This window comes from Macaca mulatta, chromosome 6 (assembly GCF_049350105.2).
Source record: "Macaca mulatta isolate MMU2019108-1 chromosome 6, T2T-MMU8v2.0, whole genome shotgun sequence".
Taxonomy (NCBI): domain Eukaryota; kingdom Metazoa; phylum Chordata; class Mammalia; order Primates; family Cercopithecidae; genus Macaca; species Macaca mulatta.
Genome location: NC_133411.1, coordinates 145,649,933 through 145,670,726, shown reverse-complemented (window position 1 = coordinate 145,670,726; position 20,794 = coordinate 145,649,933). Strand labels below are relative to the sequence as shown.

At 41.9% G+C, this 20,794-nt stretch overlaps 1 long non-coding RNA gene across 1 annotated transcript in view; it reads right to left on the bottom strand.

Annotated features, from left to right (window-relative positions):
* Positions 1 to 317: 317 nt before the first annotated feature.
* Positions 318 to 20,794, bottom strand: part of LOC144341247 (uncharacterized) — a 33,596-nt gene continuing 13,119 nt past the window's right edge. Inside the window, exon 3 of the long non-coding RNA XR_013418130.1 lies at positions 318 to 1,114. This is a non-coding gene — a long non-coding RNA (uncharacterized LOC144341247). The remainder of the gene's footprint in view (positions 1,115 to 20,794) is intronic.

Below are 20,794 nucleotides of genomic sequence, written 5' to 3'. Positions count from 1 at the left end.
GAAACTTTTGTTTCACAAACACATGTGAATGTGTGCCCTGGGCCCTGCAAAACATGCTTCTTGCTGTGGGCATGGTTGCATGCCCACAACTTTTCTGAGAAACTTGTGTGTGTAGGGGGAAAAAGCAACTAGCCCACTAAGCAGGTATGAAAGGGCAGTAATTGGGACAGAATTGCTTTGTGACTACACCCTATTGAATTCTGCTCTTTCAACAGCATGTGTGCATACCTATAGCAATGAGATAAATATACAATAACAAAAAAACATGATTACTATTTCAACAAATTACCCTGCTATTTATTCATTGATTGGTTTATTCAACAAATAGTGACTTAACACCTAACATGTGTCAAACTCTATCCAAAGCACTTGGAATACAGTTGTAAGCGAGAGTGACCTTGTTTTTTCCTCTCTCCTGGAGGATATAAAGGAGCTTAGGTACAAAGTTTGAATTAAGAACCCTGGCTGTGAAGTCAGAGCTGCAAATTCCTGCCCTCAGGGACCTCAGAGGAAAGGATCTAACTTAGGGAACAAATAGTGTAAATTGTTTTCTCCAATATTTTACAATGAAATGAATGAGGTGATTAATCATTGCTGTGCTGTTTCTAATTTTGGCTGACTGAGCAAGCCTTTTACTCTCTCATCTTCAATTTGACACCTATACAAAAGTCGTTGATGTTCACTAGATTATCTTTTTAAAAAATTATTATTAAGTGATAATATTTTGGAATCTGTGACTCTATAATTAGTGGTAAGAAGGCATTTCCAGGTTCAACACATTCTTAACACTCTGAGACACTAGAGGGCAGTAAAACCACACACATGAAACAATGCACGCTTCAGGGCTTATCACCATGAAAAGGTTTTTGCTAAGTTGCATGCTTTCTTGCTGTTCAGGTTGATTCTGCTGTGAATACCAGGCATGGATTTTCTTCATCACTTATATCTCTGACACAGGTCAATTTCACAACCATCTTATTGCTCTCAATCCTCATTGCAGTGAGTGTTTTCATAATTAAAATTTAGAACTCTTGATTTGAAAATAGAATGTAGTCAGTCCTTTATGTCCATGGTTCTGCATCTGCGGATTCTACTAATGAAGGATCTAAAATATCTGGAAAAAAACAATGAAAAATAACCATATAGCAATAAAAGTAACACAAATAAAAACAACACAGTATAACAACTATTTCTATCATTTACATTGTATTAGGTATCATAAGTAATCTAGGACTGATTTAAAAGATATGGGAGAATGTGCGTAGGTTATATGGAACATCCCCAGATTTTGGTATCTGCTCATGGAGGTTCCGAGAACCAATACCCCACGGATATGAAAGGAGGCCTGTAATATCTGAAATTGTGACTATCCTGCAAAATTCTTGCCGTGAGATTGTTATAACTAAGAACTTTTTGTATTTGATCAAAGCCCCTTCTGATTCAACTCATGTACCAACCAAGTCAGACTGGAAATAAGCAAACTTTCATATTGTGCACCAGATATTTGTTTGGGTCGAGGTGACGGGGAGAGCGCATGGAATAAAAACATCCTTTGCTGATATCAGGATGATCTGACGTGCTGCATTGTGCTGTCAGCCAGCACCCTGGTGGTTACACAGCTGAGGCTAGGAACCTCAGTGCAAGTATGAAGCAAGAAATCAGAAACCAGAGGAAGTCCTGGGAGTTCGGAACAATGAGAAGCTCTTTTTTTTCTCTGTTGAAAGAACAGGGAGCGCAGGAGCAGACTTCAAATACAACTGACACGATTTTGATTTCATAACAAGGGAGACAGTCCCTGATCTTGAGGCATGAATTGCCAGTCAGAGGCTTATATCATTGATCAACAGGATGCAACTTGGGGGAGGGCCCTGAGACTTTCCAAGTCCAGCCTACTCAGTTTGTAGATCGGTTTATATAAGGAGCTCAGAGAGGGGTGGTCTCGCATAAAGTCTCACAGCAAACCTACAACAAGGCCATTCCTATTGCAAGTCTTGGTCTAAGATGATAATTCCTTAGACTGAAAGTTTAGGTTTAAGGAATAAGTAATTTAGGGCCCTCAGTTGGTATCCAGATTGTTGTTGGCATTGTTCCCAGAATGTGTTAAAGTGGTACAGTCAAACATAGGATAGTACAAATTTCTGGCTGACTATGATTTTGAGACTGGGAAATCATGATGCTCCTAGAACAAATCGTCAGACAAGGGTCTTTGCCCAGTAGGTCAGCTTCTTTTCTTGTGTATTCCAATTCTTCCAACACTCCAGAAAATTTGGTGGTCATTGAGAGAGGCTGTTAGGCTTCTATGTGACCAAGTCTTAACCCGTTGCTTTGTTAAAGGACTAAATGCTATCTTACCTGCCTGACATTCCCACCTCTCTTACTAAAGAGAACCTGCTTTTTCCTCTCTCCTATTAGTGAAAATGAGCTTTTCAATTCATTGAGATTACTCAGGGAAATAGAAGGGAATTGATAGAGCTTATATTCATTATGAATCAGATAATAAGGAAGCTACTTTGAGCATATGGCTTTATTTGATCTCCCAAAACACCCTCATTAGGGAGAGATGATCATTCCCATTTAACAGTTGCATAAAATGAGTCTCAGAAATGAAAGAAACCAGTTAAGTGTTCAAAGAAGCTATAAGCCACAAAGTCAAAATTCAAAACCAGGGGTGTTTGATTCTAAAATGCATTTTTCTCCAGGTAGAATGAAAATCTTGATTGTGGAAGTCAGATACTGAATTATAATATACCCAAATCAGGGCGAGAGAATCAGAAAAGAAAGTGCTCCCAGATAAAGAGAGGATCTCTCCAGGTTGGCTTAAGGCTGAGCCCAGGCTCTGTGATATAAATGTAGGTAGATGGGGTTGTGCTTGTCAAGTGGAGGCAAGCCGATTTACTAATGTTGGATTCTAATGTTGCATGATGTTTTGTGCTTTATGGAGCACTTTTATGTATATTATCTCATTTGTTTTCTCACTGCAGTCCCACAAAACAGGAGGAAATAGTGTTGATGACATTGGCTATGTTTGATAGATTTTTATAGAATTTAATATAGTTTGATAATTTCTCGGAAGGAAGGAAACACCAAGCCTGTTGTACAGTCTCTCTGCGTTCAAGATGGGAAAATTTGGGCTCATAAGAATATATTTCACCACTGTGATGGGAGAAGGCATTTGACAAATCAAGGGATCTTTGATGTCAGCCTAAGAGAAGAAAAATAAAGTTGAACAATGCCTAGGGGACTCTATTTTTCCATGTATGGGATGACACTGTGCAATATTATAAAATGGGAGCCCTTGCATGTATCAATCTCATTCATTTGCCCATTCATTTATCTACAAATGGGCATTAAACATCCACTAGTTGTTTGGCATTGTGCTAAGCTTACAAATAAAATGGTGAGCAGAAATGCATATTGTCTCTACCCGCATGAAGCTGCGACTTTACATTTTTGCCAATATAATAGCTATATACTGATCCTTACTTGTGGTTTTAATTTTAATTTCCCAGGTTATTAATGAAGTTGACACCTTGTCATATTGGCAGCCATTAAAATGTCTCATGTGAAGGGAAGAAACCAATAGATCTATGTTTCCATAAGGTCTGTCTGGCTCTGCTATAGAGAGTGGACTGAGAGAAGCCTGTCAGGAAGCTTGTTCAGCAATCCAGTCCAAGGCAGATGACAGCTTAGGTTGGAGGCAGTCATAAAGGCACCAAACTAAGAAATTTAGGAGTTGTAGTTGACAGCAGTGTTTCCAAATTTCTGAGGGTCTTTAGAATTTGGAAATTGGAAATTGGAATCCTGGGGATTTTCAGGAATTTCCAAAATCATATGTTTTTTTTTAAAAAAACTTTGAACATTTCTTGTGTTTCTTAATTATTATTATGGATAGCAGAAAAAGTTGTTTCAATAAATAAGAAGTAAAAAGAAGGTTTAGAGACTTTACAAAGAATTGTAGCCTATAGATTTAAACACTTGAGAATGCTGGCACATTTTTGGATGGTACTGTGGTAATGTAGTTTTCAGATCTCCTAGGGAGACAAATGATACTTCACAGAATCACATGTCAAAATTGCCCACTTTAGGATGTAATTTCTTTGCAAAACTTGCTGTTTCTTGAAACACTACTCATAAGATTTGTATAAAGCATACGACGTGTATAAGCTTATTAATATTCATTTTACTTGAAAAAATGACTCACTATTAGCAACAGAGAGGGCCAGGGACACACACTCATAAACATATCCATAGCTAGAAAGGAAATATTAATTAGATTCTGACTGTCTTTGGGCTAATGTCTGGTTCCTAGAAATGTCCACCTTAACCTTTGATTTTTCTTGCCAAATTTTCCTACTCTTGCTTTGAACTTCAAGCCAGGAGCGTCTTTGTGTTACTCTTTAAGTTTTAACTCTCAAAGGAAATTTATATTATTTGTTTTTCATTTTCCTGATTTCTTAACTGATTTTTCTCAAAATTGAGGAATTCAGAAAGGTATAAATTTTCCAAGAAATACTGGAAAGGAATTTCAGCATGGAAATACAGGGCTCCTGGTAGATTGGCATGGTGAAACAGTCTGGCTGAAAGGGGGCAGATGAATCTTGTGCCTGTTTTTGTGTGTTTTCTCCAAATCAATTAGTTTCCCTAAGATTGGTCATCATGGGAAAGCTGAGGCAGGTCAACAGCTAACACACCAAATAGACATTTGAACATCAACAACTAACACACCACTCCATTATCCACAATGAAAATGAAATTTCCAAACAGAGCTCTCTTACTCCTCTTTGAAAAAGTAATACACCCATTCAGACTGGACAATGTTATTAGTTTGCATGAGAACCAAGAGATCCACCAACAAAAGAGGCCCAGCGGAGGAACAACCGAGAAGAAAGGGAGACAGCTGCAAGCACACAAGAGGCACTGCTTTCTCTCCTAAATTACTTCTTTTTAATGTACAAATGGTGAGGTTTTTCTTATTACTGGGGGAAAATGTTAATTTGTAAAAAATTGGGACTTTTTTTCCACAATAAAAGCAAGAAGAAGAAATTGGAATCATTCACAATCCCAACTCTCAAAGATAACCACTGTTTATACGGAAAAGGAATTCTATATATGAGTACACACAAACATGTAAAACTGGTCCTGTTTTGTTTCCTGTTTTTTTCTACTAAGTACGTTGTAAAAATGTTTCTGTGCTGAATCAAAGACTGCTATTTGTGCTCATTTGCTCTTTAGTAACAGAATCCATCAAAATGTTTCATGATTGTCCACAATTCTTTTAAAAACCCTACTTCCCAGCCTCCTTTCCATCTACATGTAGCCATGAGACCAAGTTCTAGCCAGTGGAAGGGATGGCAGTACTGCACTGAAGGAAAGGGATATGCCCTCCATTGCCCATTCTTGCTACTTTCATCTAAAGGGAATGAAGACAAAGTGTGGACTGTCTTGGATCATGCTCTACAAGATAATAGGATAGAGGAAGACTGATAACAAGATAGACTGATAACAAAATAGACATAATGATACAGAAGGCTGGTATGACAAAATAGATTGTTAACAAGATAGACAGCAGAAGAACAAAATATAAAGAGACTGAGGCCCTCAGTGACCTCATGGAGCAGAGCTACTGCAAGCCCTGGACTGACCATCTCCAAACTGTGAATAAGGAAGAAACTCCCATTTTCTTTGCTTTATTATAAACTGAGTCTTCTTAATAGTAGCTGAATCTATATCCTAATACATGTCTCCAAGTATCCCTCTACAATACAGTTTGAATGACTGTGTATTTTTCATTATATTGATGTTCAATATCAAAATTTACTGAACTCAACTAAGTATAAATTGTTGACCATTTCTGTTACTTTTAAACTTTTCTTCAAAATCAATTCCACTGCAATGAATATCTTCGTACATTAAAGCAAGTAATATACCCATTCAAAGAGCAGAGAGCAGGCTGAAACACAAGTCTTTCTAAAATCTAGGGCTCTTCCCATGGGATCAGATACTCTGGACTTGGTATGGGGACAAGATGGGTCAACTAGAGATTTGCACATGATTCCTGGAGGTTGATTCTCTTTTAGGCACCTTACCAAATTATTCCTTGATTCAAATCCTGGAAAAAAAAACCACGTTTTTTTACATAGTCATTATCTACTCGTGAAGATTAGGTGATTGATAAATTGCAAACCATGTCTGTGTCATAATGAAATATGCATGGTTTAAAAGATAGAATATAGACAAAAACATTAATGTAGGAATAAGACAAATTAATTGAGATTAGAAAATAAAAAATAATCTGATTATCTCAAGTATCCAAACAAAGTCCAAAGTCATCAAATAATCTCAATCCTTTTCCTTTGTTTTTGAATACAGGCAGTGTTCACCAAGATGCATGAGGGAGTCTGAGCAGAGATGAAAGTAGAGGTTGGATTCTTCTATCTACTGGTTTATGATAATGACCCTTGTTAGAGCTTCTAGTAGCACAGTCTTCTCCAGGTGCTTTCTCAGAATTGTGACATGTATACTCATCTAGGAATGTGTAGCTATTGGTAGTGCTGAAGTTTATATGTGAACTTCACTTATAAACTTGGCACAGTCCCCCTTTTTTGAAGCATTTGTTATAGCTTTCTCCACAGGGAATATTTTTCAGGCTGTGTGGGAATAAGAAAATTGGGAGGAAAATGAACACTATGGAGAGTCAGGAATACAGTGTTCTAGAAGAATCTTAAAAATCCACAGCTATGTCTATATGTTGAAATAAATGGCCTCCCTTTGATTGGAAGAGGCACTTCTAAAAGAACTTTTTAAAAAAATTGAACAACAGCATGATGGTAAAGTGGGAGAAAAAATGATCTAAGATCTGTCTGTCTGGTATAAGTTTTTCTTAGGACAAAAATCAGAATGACCACATTATCACACAATGTGAAGGAAAAAAAAAAGTTATTTGAAGAGGTAGATGGCAGATCTTCCACAAAGTCTTTTGTGAGGCAAAGGATAAAATCAAGGAACTGATTGACAACTGGAGAAGAAACCTTTGGCTTGCTAGTGTTTTTTTAAGAATTGAGTTTATTTTGTAAAGGCATTTGTGGCTAATGAAATTGGATAGGATGCTCTTGTGTTCTTAGAAGACATTTTATACTGAGAGGATTGGGATATACTTTCACTGTTTTATTCTGTTGTTTTTTAAAGCATCAATTAATTGCTCGACTTTGGTTCATGCCCATTGTGAGGTAATCAAAGCAAGATTAGGATATAAGGATGCAGAGTGTCAGGAATGGGCAGTGAGGTGGATTTGTGGCCAGATCTTAACTGACCACGTGGATGATGGCATAAACTAAATTATCAAAATCTGCCAAAAAATCCAGGAAATTCAACATTAGGTCAAAGAGTATTCTAGAGCAGTGTCTCTCAGCCTGATCACTGACCCACTGAAATATGTTTTAGAAAATTTGATGCCTGGTTCTTACCAATTCTTATTTAATTAGTTTGAGGAGTGACCTGACATTAAGATGTTAAATGCTCCCCAGATAACTCTGATGTTCAGACTACGTTGAGAACCACAGATCTAAAAGGCTGGCCAGGGCAATGAATTAGTGGTATCTCTTTGTCTTTGTCTCTTCACTATCTCTTGCAAGTCTAGGGAATCTAGAATGCAGACTTTCCTTTTGGACACTAGTTAAGCCAGACAGGGAAGACTACTGAGTAAGGTGATATCTCTCCCCTCTGCACCTCAACCCTTTGTGCGGGGTTTAAAACTGTGTCTTTGTTCTTGTTCATACCAGTGTTTCCCCTTCATCTGGTCAATCAAACCCTATGTTTAGAATCAGAGCAGCTGGTGGTGCAACTCTGGATTTATACAATCAGTTCTTTCTTTTCCTTTGCATTCTTTGTTTTGTTTTGTTTGTGCTTTGTATTTACCTTGTTCTTAAATATTTGTGAATTTTATACCAACATAAAACAAAAGGAACTGTCACTTTTGCTTCCTAAACTACATAGCTGGTTTCATGTAAGGGCATGTTTTACTTTTTAAATTTTTACATTCATCAAATATTAAAGCATGCTTTAAAAAATTATTTATGATTTTCTTTTTGATATTGCCCTGGGACTCACCAAGGGCTCATAATTGCCCTGCTTATATTTGACATTCATCGTCAAAGGACCCTGGCAGCCCTAGAACTGTAATATCTGACTGCAGAGCAATGAATTTTCAACTTAGGTTTTCAGAGCTTCTACAAATTACCTGCTTCTTTTTTAATGCCCTATTAATGAAGATCCAAAGTGTGGCATCATTAGAAAGTGCATTTTCCAGCTGGACAACCCATCGTACATACAGTATATCTGCATTTGGACTGTCTGTCCATGTTAGGAGTCTAGGGTCAGCCTGACCTGAAGAACAGCAGAGATGCAACCACACAGGCAAACATGAGAACCATGCGTTTACTATGAATTTGAATCTCTTGCTCCCACCTGCAACTAGACCTTGGCAAGGACTCAACTGAGAGGGGCAGCACGTCCTGGGACATGAGGGGGTAGGGTCTTTTGAGCTCCTCTATTCACCACCCCCTGGCTACTGTATTTCCCATCTCCCTTTTCACCTCCAGCTGTCATCTTCTATTGTTGGGCTGTGTGGGGAGTAGAGGTGGGAGGGGACTGTGTGCCCTTGGAGCAGCAGACAAGGCAAGTGTGTCTGCTTCTTGATCTTGAAATGCTAAAACCAAACCTCCAGAGATGCACACTTCAGATGTTTGTGGTTTGGACAAAATAAAGACTAAGATTGGGCTGCCTAGCTGGGCTCATGGCTGGTGGCTCAGGCTCCAGCACTTGCAGACTGTCAGAGTCCCTGGAGCCTCCCACAGTAGTGCTGTCCTTGTGTGATGCATTAGCCCCCTGGGGCCTCTTTCAAGGCTCAACAGTGCAGTGCCCACCTCTGTGCTCCGCTCCACATTAGCCAGCCATGAGGGAGAGGATCTGGCTCAGAGCTGGTTACTGCTACAGCTAAGAAGTGCGTCGGCATCACCAGTCCAGTTTACCCCCAAATGCAAGATGATACACATCCCTTTTGCCATTGAACTTGGGTTGATCTTGAGTAAATTATTGAATAGCCATCCAACTTCTAGAACAATCGTTTTTCAAGCCTCTGAGTCATCTGGTAACTTGTCAAAAATGCAAATTTTCAGGCCATGCCCCAGACCTGTTAAATCAGAAATTCTTGAAGGTGAAGGCTTCAAGGTGATTTGATTGAATACCTCAGGGGAGTATTGTATCAAACAGTGATTATGGGCAGAGGGGAGGGAACCAGTCTCACCAGATTAGGAACCCTTGAGCAAGTTAGCTAAGCTTCCCGAGCCTCCATTTTTTCATCTGTCAAATGGAAGCATGAGAATTCTGGCCTCACTGGGTGGTTATGGTGCTCATTTGGAATGGAGCAGCCCAGTCCTTAGCACATAAATCCCATGAGCCCTTGTTCTGATCTTGTGTGGAATCTGCCTTTGTGCTTCTCTTGCATTTCTGTCACTTGTCATCCTATAATCTACTCTCAGGTAGTGAGAATCATTGCCACAGGAAATAGTCAGCTCAGTGAGCAGTTAGCCAAGACAGCCACTGGGGGGCGAGGAAGGACCAGACTGTGAGTGGGTTGGAGCATCTGAAGGAGGAGCCCAGGCCAGGGACTCAGGAAGCAGGGGCTGTCACATCACAGTCAGCGACGATGGCCCAGAGAAAAGTTCTTCAAGGGGGGTCAGAGGGCCGAAACCCCAGCAGAGGAAACGGACCAGAGCCAGGCCCCTTCAAACGTCCCACGCTTGTTAATATGCCTCCAGTCATCCCAGAAGGGCCTGGGGCTGCCTCTGGGTGGCCAGAAATCTGAGAGCCGGGCAGTTCCTCCGAGGGAGCATGTCCCTTCTGTATCAGACACAGTGCTGATGTAGGGGGCTCCTGACCTTCAGGGCAGCCAGGTTAACCCTCCACAGACCAGGGTCGTGGAGGATGGGTGGAGATCATACTTTCTGTGGCCTCAAGAAGCCAAGAAAAATACCCCAGAGCAGAGAAATCCATAGGTCCCACCACACCGTGCTCTGAAAGCTGCTGCTGACACAGCCTTAGCTTCTTAGCAGCCAGTGCCAATCGATTTGGGGAAATTTGCCAAATGGGCTTTATCCTGGTTGGTGCTCCCAGCCAGCCTAGCTTTGCTGCCCCACCATGGGCCCCTGCTCCTTGCTCTGAGCTGACAAGAACTACCTCCTTCCCTTAGTGATGTGCGATTGTCACCCTCCTTGGCCTCACCCACACAGCCTCAGGGACACCTCCCAGGTTCAGGCAGGAGTAGCTCTAGGGTGCATAGGGGTTTCATTATTTTTCAGCAGCCATATTTCCTTTAGGCCTTGGCCTTCGTGGGACTTGTGAGGAGGGTTTGCCTCTGCCCTGTGTTCAAGATGAAGGTTGTTGAGGTCATGGTTTGTTGGAGGGAAGCTTTGGCCACAGTTGCAGAGGTAAAGCAGTGGTTGGTGGGGTGAGAACACGCTGTGCGCTGGCCTGGGTGGCCTAGTGGGGTTTCTTTCCCCTGATGTCTGGATGAATGTCCTGGGGAATCGCCCTTTGCATGACAGCTGCAGTTAATTCTGATTTACGGCCTCTGAGCCTCCCTCTACCACCTGGAGAAGGAGCTGTCAAAATGACTTTGTGGCAGACGTTGCTGGTATTTTTATTGTGGTGCTCCCTGCCCTGGTCCTGGTGCGGCCTGTGCTCCCTCCGTCTGCCAGCTGTGTGGAGAGAAGGCCAGCTAAGTCTTTCCCTGCCTGTCTTGGCCCAGTTGACCCAGGTCTGGCTGGCCATGCCCTCTCCTTCCTGGCCAGCTCATCTTCCCTTGACTGGCCTTGCTGATGCCCTCCCTGGAAGATCCTATCCCTGCCCCTGCCCTGTCCCTTGGCTGCTAGGTGTTCCTTTGGTCCTGTCTGCATTTGCTCTTTCTCACCTGTGACTAATGTTTAGTGACATATCCTTCTCATTCTGGCTATGAGTCCCTGGAGTATAGAACCATGGTTGCTAGTCTCTGTTAAATCAATTTAATAAAGATTAACTGAGTGTCCTCCATGGGCCAGGCACTAGCTAGGTGCCAGTGATGCTCATGGAGCTAGACGAGCAGAGAATCACACAACACAAAGGTCATGGGTAGTGACAAATGCTACAAAAAAAGCAAACAGTGCATGCGATTGGGATCTACTTTCAACACATCAGAGGGAAGTGACAGCCATATTGAAACCTGCAAAAAGAAGGTGCCCACGGGTGAGAGCCCTGCCTGTCTCTCAGATGGCTGCACCCCACTGCCTATGTAGACAGGAAGAGCATTTGGCTGAGGGTACAGCAAGTGCAAAGGCCAGGAGGTAAAACTAGCTTAAATTTCTAGAAACTGATGAATGAGCAGTATGAATTCAGCGGTTGATAGGAGATGAAATATTGTCAAATTTCCCATGTCCAAGCTGAACTCATTTCCCCACAAAACCTGCCCCTCCTCTTATCTTTCACATCTCCATTCTTCTACTGCTCAGGGGCCAAACTTTATGCAGCTATCCTTGACCCTCTCTCACACTCTGTAGCCGCTCTCTCAGCAAGTCCAGTCAGCTTCATTGTGCATGATGACCATCCTAGTTCAACTCCACCTGGAGTGAGCAGAAGCCTCATACCTGATTTCTACCCCTAAGCAGCCAGAAGGAAACTTTGAAAATGTAAGCTAGATGACAGTGCTGTGCTGCTCAAATTCTTCCGTAGCTCCCATCTCATTCAGAGCATAACCTGCAAGTGTGTATGGTGACCCACAAGGCCTGGCATGCACTCTGTCTCTCCTATCCGCTGTGCTCCAGCACCAGCCTTCATTTCTTCATACATGCGAAGCACACACCCTACCTCAGGGCCTTTGCACCTGCTCTTCTCTCAGCTGGAGAACTCCCTGTTGCCTCCCCTCATACACACATACCCACATGGCTTTTTATGTCTCTGCTGGAATATCAACTTATTATGGAGGCTTCTCACCAACCTGTCTACTCCTCCTCAATGTCTCCATCACCTACCCTGAGCATTTTCTTTCTTTTTTTTTTCTTTAGTTCTTTATTTTATTATAATTATTTTTTTTGAGACAGAGTCTTGCTCTGTCACTGGGCTAGAGTGCAGTGGCACGACCTCAGCTCACTGCAACCTCTGACTCCCAGGTGCAAGCAATTCTCCTGCCTCAGCCTCCTGAGTAGCAACCTCCACCTCCAAGGTTCAAGTGATTCTCCTGCCTCAGCCTCCCGAGCAGCTGAAACTACAGGCATGTGCAACGACACCCAGCTAATTTTTGTATTTTTAGTAGAGATGGGGTTTCACCATGTTGATCAGGATGGTTTCGATCTCCTGACTTTGTGATCTGCCTGCCTTGGCCTCCCAAAGTGCTGGGATTACAGGCATGAGCCACTGTTCCTGGTGAGCACTTTCTATTTTTCTCCCTGACCCTTATCACTCTTTGATGCATTCATTGTTTGTTGTCTGTTCCCCTTAGGATGGAAGCTCATTGGATGTAGGGACTTCATTCTGTACATTGCTGTATCTCCAGAACCTGCCTGGCATGTGGCAGATCCCCCAAAATATTTTGGAGGTCTGAAACATACATGGGTTGGACCATGGAAAATGTAATAGACAGATTTAAGCACTATAGGTTTTATTCTAAAAGCAGTAAGAAGCCATTGGGAAGTTTTGTTTTTGTTTTTGTTTTTTTGAGACAGAATCTTGCTCTGTCACCAAGGCTGAGTGCAGTGGTGCAATCTTGGCCCCCTGCAACCTCCACCTCCTGGGCTCAAGTGATCCTCCCACCTCAGCCTCCTGAGTAGCTGGACTACAGGCATGTGCCATTATTCCTGGCTAATTTTTGTATTTTTTGTAGGGACAGGGTTTTGACATGTTGCCCAGGCTGGTCTTGAACACCTAGGCTCAAGCAATACACCTTCCTTGGCCTCCCAAAGTGCTGAGATTACAGATGTGAGCCATCATGCCTGGCCCCACTGGGAAGTTTTAAGCAGTAGAGAATGTGATCTGCTTTGCATTTTGAGTTTACTGTGGATATATTGTGGAGAATGACTGAGAGCAGGGGGCCAGAGATGGAACTCAGGGAATTTGCTGGTGGCTTGCATCAGGATGATCAGTGGATGTGAAGAGAAGAATATGAGCAAAGTAATTGGCAGATGAGCTGGAAATAAGCTGGTGCCCAGGGCCACAGATTCCACATATGGCCCCAGGCCTCTGTGACTCACCCTCAGCTAGGCTGGGCATCGAGGAGGGCCCGCTGTGCTGGCACTCAGGCAGATGCAGGGAGTTTAGACTCTGAATTCTTCTGCAGATGGGAGTCTGAACTGAACCATCTACACTTCTCCCTTCATGCCCAGTGATGAACATCTTGAGAGCAAGGGTGTGTCTGTTTGCAACACTCTTCATTCCACTCCTCACACACACACACTGCTGAAGATGTTCAACACTGCTGGAGGTTGGAGTCTCTGACAGTAAATGCCAAGACAAACTGGAGTGCAAGATGTCTATTAGGTCACACCTGTAATCCCAGCACTCTGGGAGGCCGAGGCGGGTGGATCACCTGAGGTCAGGTGTTCGAGACCAGCCTGACCAACATGGAGAAACCCATCTCTACTAAAAACACAAAATTAGCTGGATATGGTGGCGGGTGCCTGTAGTCCCAGCTACTCAGGAGGCTGAGGCAGGAGAATCACTTGAAACCAGGAGGCGGAGGTTGCAGTGAGCCAAAATCATGACATTGCACTCCAGCCTGGGCAACAAGAGCGAAACTCCCTCTCAAAAAACAAAACAAAACAAAACAAACAAGATGTCTATTAGGAATGAACACCTGTGGAAGGAAGGGGAGGAAGCAGGATGGCTCAGAGGGAAAAGTCAAAATACAATGTAGACCTGATAAAGCCTTGGCCCACTTGATAAGGAGCATGAGAGCAAAGATCACCCATCATTGTTGGGCTGGGCTGAAATGGCTGGCCTATGCCACTGAATACAGGCTGCCCAGGAAGGTGTGACCCAGGCTTTCTGCAGCTGAGGCAGATCCTAGAGGAGCTGACAGCTGGAGGTGCCTGCTTTATTCCCCCAGCAGCTGGGGAGCAAGTCCTTCCTTGAAGGGGATTTGGGTGGCTTGTCTGTGAGTCTACTATGGAGGATATGCAATTGCTGAGGGCAACTTGAGTGAAACCCACTGTTCCTCCCTGTATGATATAAACTGGTCCCCAAGAAGAGTTAGCAACAGCCTGGGCTCTTTCTAGGCCTCTGGCCTGAGCCAACTGGCCTGAGTTGAGCACATGAACTAGACACTAGTCTTGTATCAAAGCATCTCTTCAGACTCCAAAGAATACTTACAGATGAGATTCATTGAGAGGGCAATTCAGAGTCATTTCAGCCTCTGTTACATTGGGGAAAGATATAGGCCTTGTGATCCCATTCAGTCTAGTGTTCCAATCTGATTCTGCCAAACACCAGCTCATGAGCCCAGGCAAGTTGACAAGCTGTCTGGAGGTATTTTCCCTCTTCTGTAGAATGTGTGTAATGATATTCAAGAGATAGGGCTGTCTCACTAATCTTGTCTTTTCGTTGACCTGCAGGTTTTGTTGAATGAATGAGTACCATTTGTTGTCAGATACTTGCACCATGGTCTCAGGCAGGTCACAGCAGTCATAAGCTCCTGGAGGGCAAGGGCTTCTATTCACACACGGAGGTGTGAACAGGAGCCACCCCTATTTTACCACTTCTCAGTGCATGAGATTTCTTTGTCTAATTGCCACTTCTCCAGCTTGTGTTCACTGCCAATTTCATGACTGAAAATGGAGGGCCTGGTCCAGAGCCTGGCCCAGAGTTGGCCCCCACATTAGTTGGAATGATTGACACTGGCCATAACACCCTGGGGTTTCAACATCACCCCAACAGTCAGCTCATGACATCCTCTGAGAACAAGTCCCAATTTTACCCTGATCTCAGCCCATCTTTCTGGAATCTCATTTGCATGGCAGGATGTATGCTGCCCCAGCTGTATTATAAAGTTGATCCAGAGTGGAGCATTTGCCATAGCTCACTGGTTCGGAGGCAATTTAATGTCACCCTGGAAAGCCTGTCTAAATTCCTTCCTGTCAGCTTTCTTTCACCTATAAATTTTTTTTCTCTAGGTTGTGAGATTAAAGATTGAATATCCACAGAGGAAAACATAGCCTTTGATAGGACTCCAAAGAACTTATGTTTGGCCATTTCAGCAAATTGACCCCTGGTTGTTCAAAGCACAGTCCTTCACTTTGCTCCATAAAGCCTGGTGTAGTAGGATAAGTGCCTGCTATGGACCTAGAAAGACCTGAATTCAAGTCCTATGAGGTCTTGAACAAGTCTGCCCAACTTCTGAGAGCTTTGATTCCCATATCTGTGATGCTTATCTTGCAGGTTGGTTGAGAGTTTAGAAAAGTAATTGCCTGATACACTACACCTGCTCAACAGCATGCACTTACCATTTCCTTTTGCCAAGGGAAGGGGACAGAGGGTAGGCAGTGCTGATATCTGTTTTGTTTAATGCTGTGTGATTTGCACTCAATGTGGGGACATGGAAAGTTCTGGCATCTGTTGCACTGACTCAGGACTGAGGAGGTCAGCAGGAGTGCAGGCACCTGAAAGAGTGAAAAGCCATAATATGGCCCTGAGGGGGACTGTCACAGAAAGTAGGAGCCTCTGAATGGTGAGCCAAAAGACAGAAGATTGAGCTTCTCTCCCATCAGTACCATCTGCACTTACATTACTCTTGTGGCAGATAGAACTGAGAATATGACTGAGACCCCTGCTCTGTCCTCTGCCTTCAAGAGAGCCTGGATGTATCCTAAACACTGAGAAGCAGGCTGTTAGGTAGACTTTTTCAGGGAGGGAGAAGGAAAAGGGTTGGGGCTTATAAACTTATAAACCAGATTGGAAGCTCCTTAAAGGCAGTAACTATGTCTGTATGGTCACCACTGAATTCTTAGCACTGAGTCCGACACATAGGAGACATTCAATATTTGTTTAATCCAAGTCAAGTTGTACAATGATTTTTTTTTTCATCCATCCATCCATTTGACACCCATTTGCTGAGGGCATACTCTGTCCTTGGTACTGGATTGGGTTGAGTTTATAGAGACAAAGTCAGCCTCTTATAGCTCACAGCCTCAGCAAGGGAGACAGTCATGGGTAACCAATAGTACCAGTGGGGACCAAATTTTCTAATAGAGAGGAGCCCTGGGAGCATGAGGTAGGCATTCAACTTGCAGGAGGTAAAGAAGGACAAACAAAAAAATTCTGGAGGAAGGGCAGGCAAAGAACTGTGAGAAAATAAATAGTTGTTCTTTTTAATATAAATTTAATATAAATTAATATAATATAATATATATAAAATTTAATATAAATCTTTATAAATTACCCAGTCTCAGTTATTTTGTTATACCTGCACAAAATGAACTAAGACAGAAATTAATCTGAGCATACTTGAGAGAAGTGAAGAGGGAGTTCAGCTCTGGTGTGGACCTAAGTTTTCATGGAGGGGTGCTAGCGGGCACCAGTGCTGGCTTTAGGAAGCACAATTTGTTCAGGGCACAGGACACATGCCCATCAATCCAGGCTCTCCTGAAGGCTCTTGATTATGAGTCCTGTTCTCATAGTAGTTAGGAGACACTGTAGGCATTCATATGTGGGAAGGCTGATGGGGAGCTCCAGCATTCAGTTTTCCATCAAACCACACATCCTCAGCCTCAACGCAGTATGAACCAGCCCATGGCCAACACACCGTTTCTTTTTGTTGCAAGGTGGCCAGTTTAGATTGGCATTCAGAATGGGAGTTTTCTAACTGAACCAAATGCCAACCAACAACCCTCAACCTTCTAATCAGGAGACAATTTAGTGGTGAGTGAGTACTCCCAGGTCTGGCTGTATGCTAGTTACATGCAAAATAAAATCTAATAGATCTAATCAAATAACTCAAATACATTTACTTGTGCTTAATTAGGAACAAAGGGGCTATAGTGCTCAACACCTCTATTCTCTTGGCATTTGGCTTCTAAAAATCACTGCTATGGCCTATGCAACTCCAAAACATGATTTTTTCCTACAAATTTGGTCTCTCTCTCTCTCTCTCTCTCTCTCTCTGTGTGTGTGTGTGTGTGTGTGTGTGTGTTACAAATTATTTGGGGATTTATAACCACATTTGATAATACATTAACACATTGCTAGAATTTATACTTCTGGTGTAAAAAGCATAGAAGGAAGTGATCCAACACCCAACTTCTCTGCAGTGTAGGAAATTATTGAGTGAAAAGGGTCTGGATGATTGGAAATTATATCCTCCTAACAAAAATCCACTATGTTTCTCTGCTTCATATGCATGTGAACCCATGTTCTCTCATGTTTTCTTGCTGTCTTTTAATTATATATTAAAGTATAATTCAAGTCCAATGTTTCTAGCCAGAGCAATTAAGAAAGAGAAAGAAATAAGAGACATAATTACAGAAAGGGAAGAAGTAAAATTATCTCTATATGCTGATGGCATGATCTTATGTATAGAAAACCATAAATGCTTCACCAAAAAAACTGTTAAAACTGATAAGTAAAATAAACCAGGCACAGAAAGACAAATACTGCATGATCTCACTTACATGTAAAAACCTAACAAAGTTGAACTCATAGAAATAGAGAGTAGAAAGAGGCTGAGAGTGGGCTGGGAGGGAGGGAATGAAGAGTTGCTGATCAAAGGGTACAATGTTTCAGATTGAGTTGGGAATGGGAGTTGTTAATCAAAGGGTACAAAGTTTCAGAAAGACAGTAGGGATAGATTTTGAGATATATTGCACACCAGGGTGACTACAGTCAATAATACTGTATTGTATATTTCAAAACAACTAAGAGAGTAAATTTCAAATCCTCACCATAAAAAAAGATAGGTAAGCAAGGTGATAGATGTATTAATTAGCTTGATTTAATCACACTCATTGTGTATATATATGTTAAAACATCTATTGTTTTAACACCCCACAAATGTATACAGCTATGATTTGACAGTAAAACAATTTAACAGCCCACAGAAGCACGTCCTAAATAAATAGTTGTTATAAATTAAAATGAATAAAAGCAAAAAAAGAGGTATGTGTGATTGTGAATATGCTTGGTCTATGCCTGCCAGTGATGCTCTGGGGCAAGAGGCTGAGAGAGTTGAGGTTTCTAAGAGGTTCTGTGGGGGCGTCCCTGCTTTCTTTGGCAGGGTCAGGCATTGCTGGCAAGTCAGGCTTTGATATACACTGCTCTTTGAGACTTGTTGTCTCCTCCTGGCCCTTGTCAAGAGGGCTAAGTCAAGCAGTGAGGGGCAAAATGACAATTTAACAAATGCCACAGAAAGTTATTGTTGGCAGTTCCCTGGGTAGAGCTAGTTTAAGAACCCTCCAAAAATCTTCCCTCTGGTTACATGTTACTTTCAGATATCTCAAGAAGACTTCTGTTGGAACAGGAATACATTATCTGGTCAGGAGACTACATTAATCAATAGTAGCTACTGATAGTTTTGCAGGAAGTAGCTTACCTCCTCACCAGAAAGCTGCTTCAAGGTTCTATGGACACCGAAGCCAGAATGAGTGTTTCTCAAGAGTGAAGGTTAGGAGGAAGGGAGAAAGGATGGGAAGATGGCAGAGGTCTAGCATAAAAGACTCTCCCAGCAAGGCATTTGTGGGAGTAATGTTGGGACAATGAGAAACTCGAGGCTTGAAAGGAGACCTCTGATAAACGATATCTTCTTGTTTTATTAGGGTGCAGTCTTGTCCCATTTTCTACAGCACTGTTTCCCTTTCCTACCCGTCTACTTTGGAGAGATACAGAGGAGACAAATACAAAAAGGGGATTAAGTCTGAAAGAATTCTACTTTCTATTTTTTTCTGAGATGAGCCCAAGGGGATTAAGTTCGAAAAAATTCTACTTTCTATTTTTTTTTCTGAGATGAACCCAAGGTGATATTTCTCAAAGGGGTGATAAAAAACATATTATTTGAAATTGCAGTGTAGTGTCAATAAGAGGCTATTTCCTATTCAAGCCAAGAGGTGTCTGGAACCAAAGGAAACTTCTTTGTGCTTTTTCAGCTTGGTCTTGCGATTTCTGGCATTGCCATGGGCCAAGGCAAGCTGCCTTCTGGCACAGTGACCCTTTAAATGTCAACTAACTGCTGTGCTAGAGAGAAGAGAGAAAGACAATTAGCCTGGGCATGGCATTTGGGACTCCCTTTGCCAATATTCCTATGTGTTTTGAATGCCATTATTTATAGTTAAAATTTTCTAAGTCACCCAGGTGTGCAGGATTTGAACTATAGTTTTTTATCAAATGTTTACTCTCAGAATCCAGTCTTATTCCTTTCAAGAGAGTACTTCCCACAGAAATACAAACTACTGTCAGAGAATACTCTGACACCTCTACGCAAATAAACTAGAAAATCTAGAAAAAAATTGATAAATTCCTGGACACATACACCCTCCCAAGACTAAACCAGGAAGAAGTTGAATCTCTGAATAGATCAATAACAGGCCCTATAATTGAGGCAATAATTAATAGCCTACCAACAAAAAAAAAAGTCCAGGACCAGATGGATTCACAGAAGAATTCTACCAGAGGTGTAAGAAGGAGCTGGTACCATTCCTTCTGAAATTATTCAAATCAATAGAAAAAGAGGGAATCCTCCCTAACTCGTTTTATGAGGCCAGTGGCATCCTGATACCAGAGCCTGGCAGAGACACAACAAAAAAAGAGAATTTTAGACCAATAACCCTGATGAACATCAATGCAAAAGTCCTTAATAAAATACTGGCAAACTGAATCCAGCAGCACATCAAAAAGCTTATCCACCACGATCAAATTGACTTCTTCATTGAGATGCAAGCCTGGTTCAACATACGCAAATCAATAAACATAATCCATCACATAAACAGAACCAATGACAAAAACCACATGATTATCTCAATAGATGCAGAAAAAGCCTTTGACAAAATTCAACAGCCCTTCATGCTGAAAACTGTCAATAAACTAGGTATTGATGGAATGTATCTCAATATAATAAGACCTATTTATGACAAATCCACAGCCAATAACATATAATGGACAATAACTGGAGGCATTCCCTTTGAAAACTGGCACAAGACAGGGATGCCCTCTCTCACCACTCCTATTCAACACAGTGTTGGAAGTTCTGGCGAGGGCAATCAGGCAAGAGAAATAAATAAAGGGTATTCAATTAGGAAAAGAGAAAGTTAAGTTGTACCTCTTTGCATATGACATGATTGTATATTTAGAAAACCTCATTGTCTCAGCTCAAAATCTCCTTAAGCTGATAAGCAACTTCAGCAAATCTCAGGACACAAAATCAATGTGCAAAAATCACAAGCATTCTTCTACACCAATAACAGACACACAGATAGCCAAATCATGAGTGAACTCCCATTCACAAGATGAAGAGAATAAAATACCTAGGAATCTAACTTACGAGGGATGTGACGGACCTCTTAAAGGAGAACTACAAACCACTGCTCGATGAAATAAAAGAGGACACAAATGGAAGAACATCCCTTGCTCACGTATAGGAAGAATCAATATCATGAAAATGGCCATACTGCCCAAGGTAATTTATAGATTCAATGCCATCCCCATCAAGCTACCGATGACTTTCTTCACAGAATTGGAAGAAAACTGCTTTAAAGTTCATATGAAATCAAAAAAGAGCCCGCATTGCCAAGAC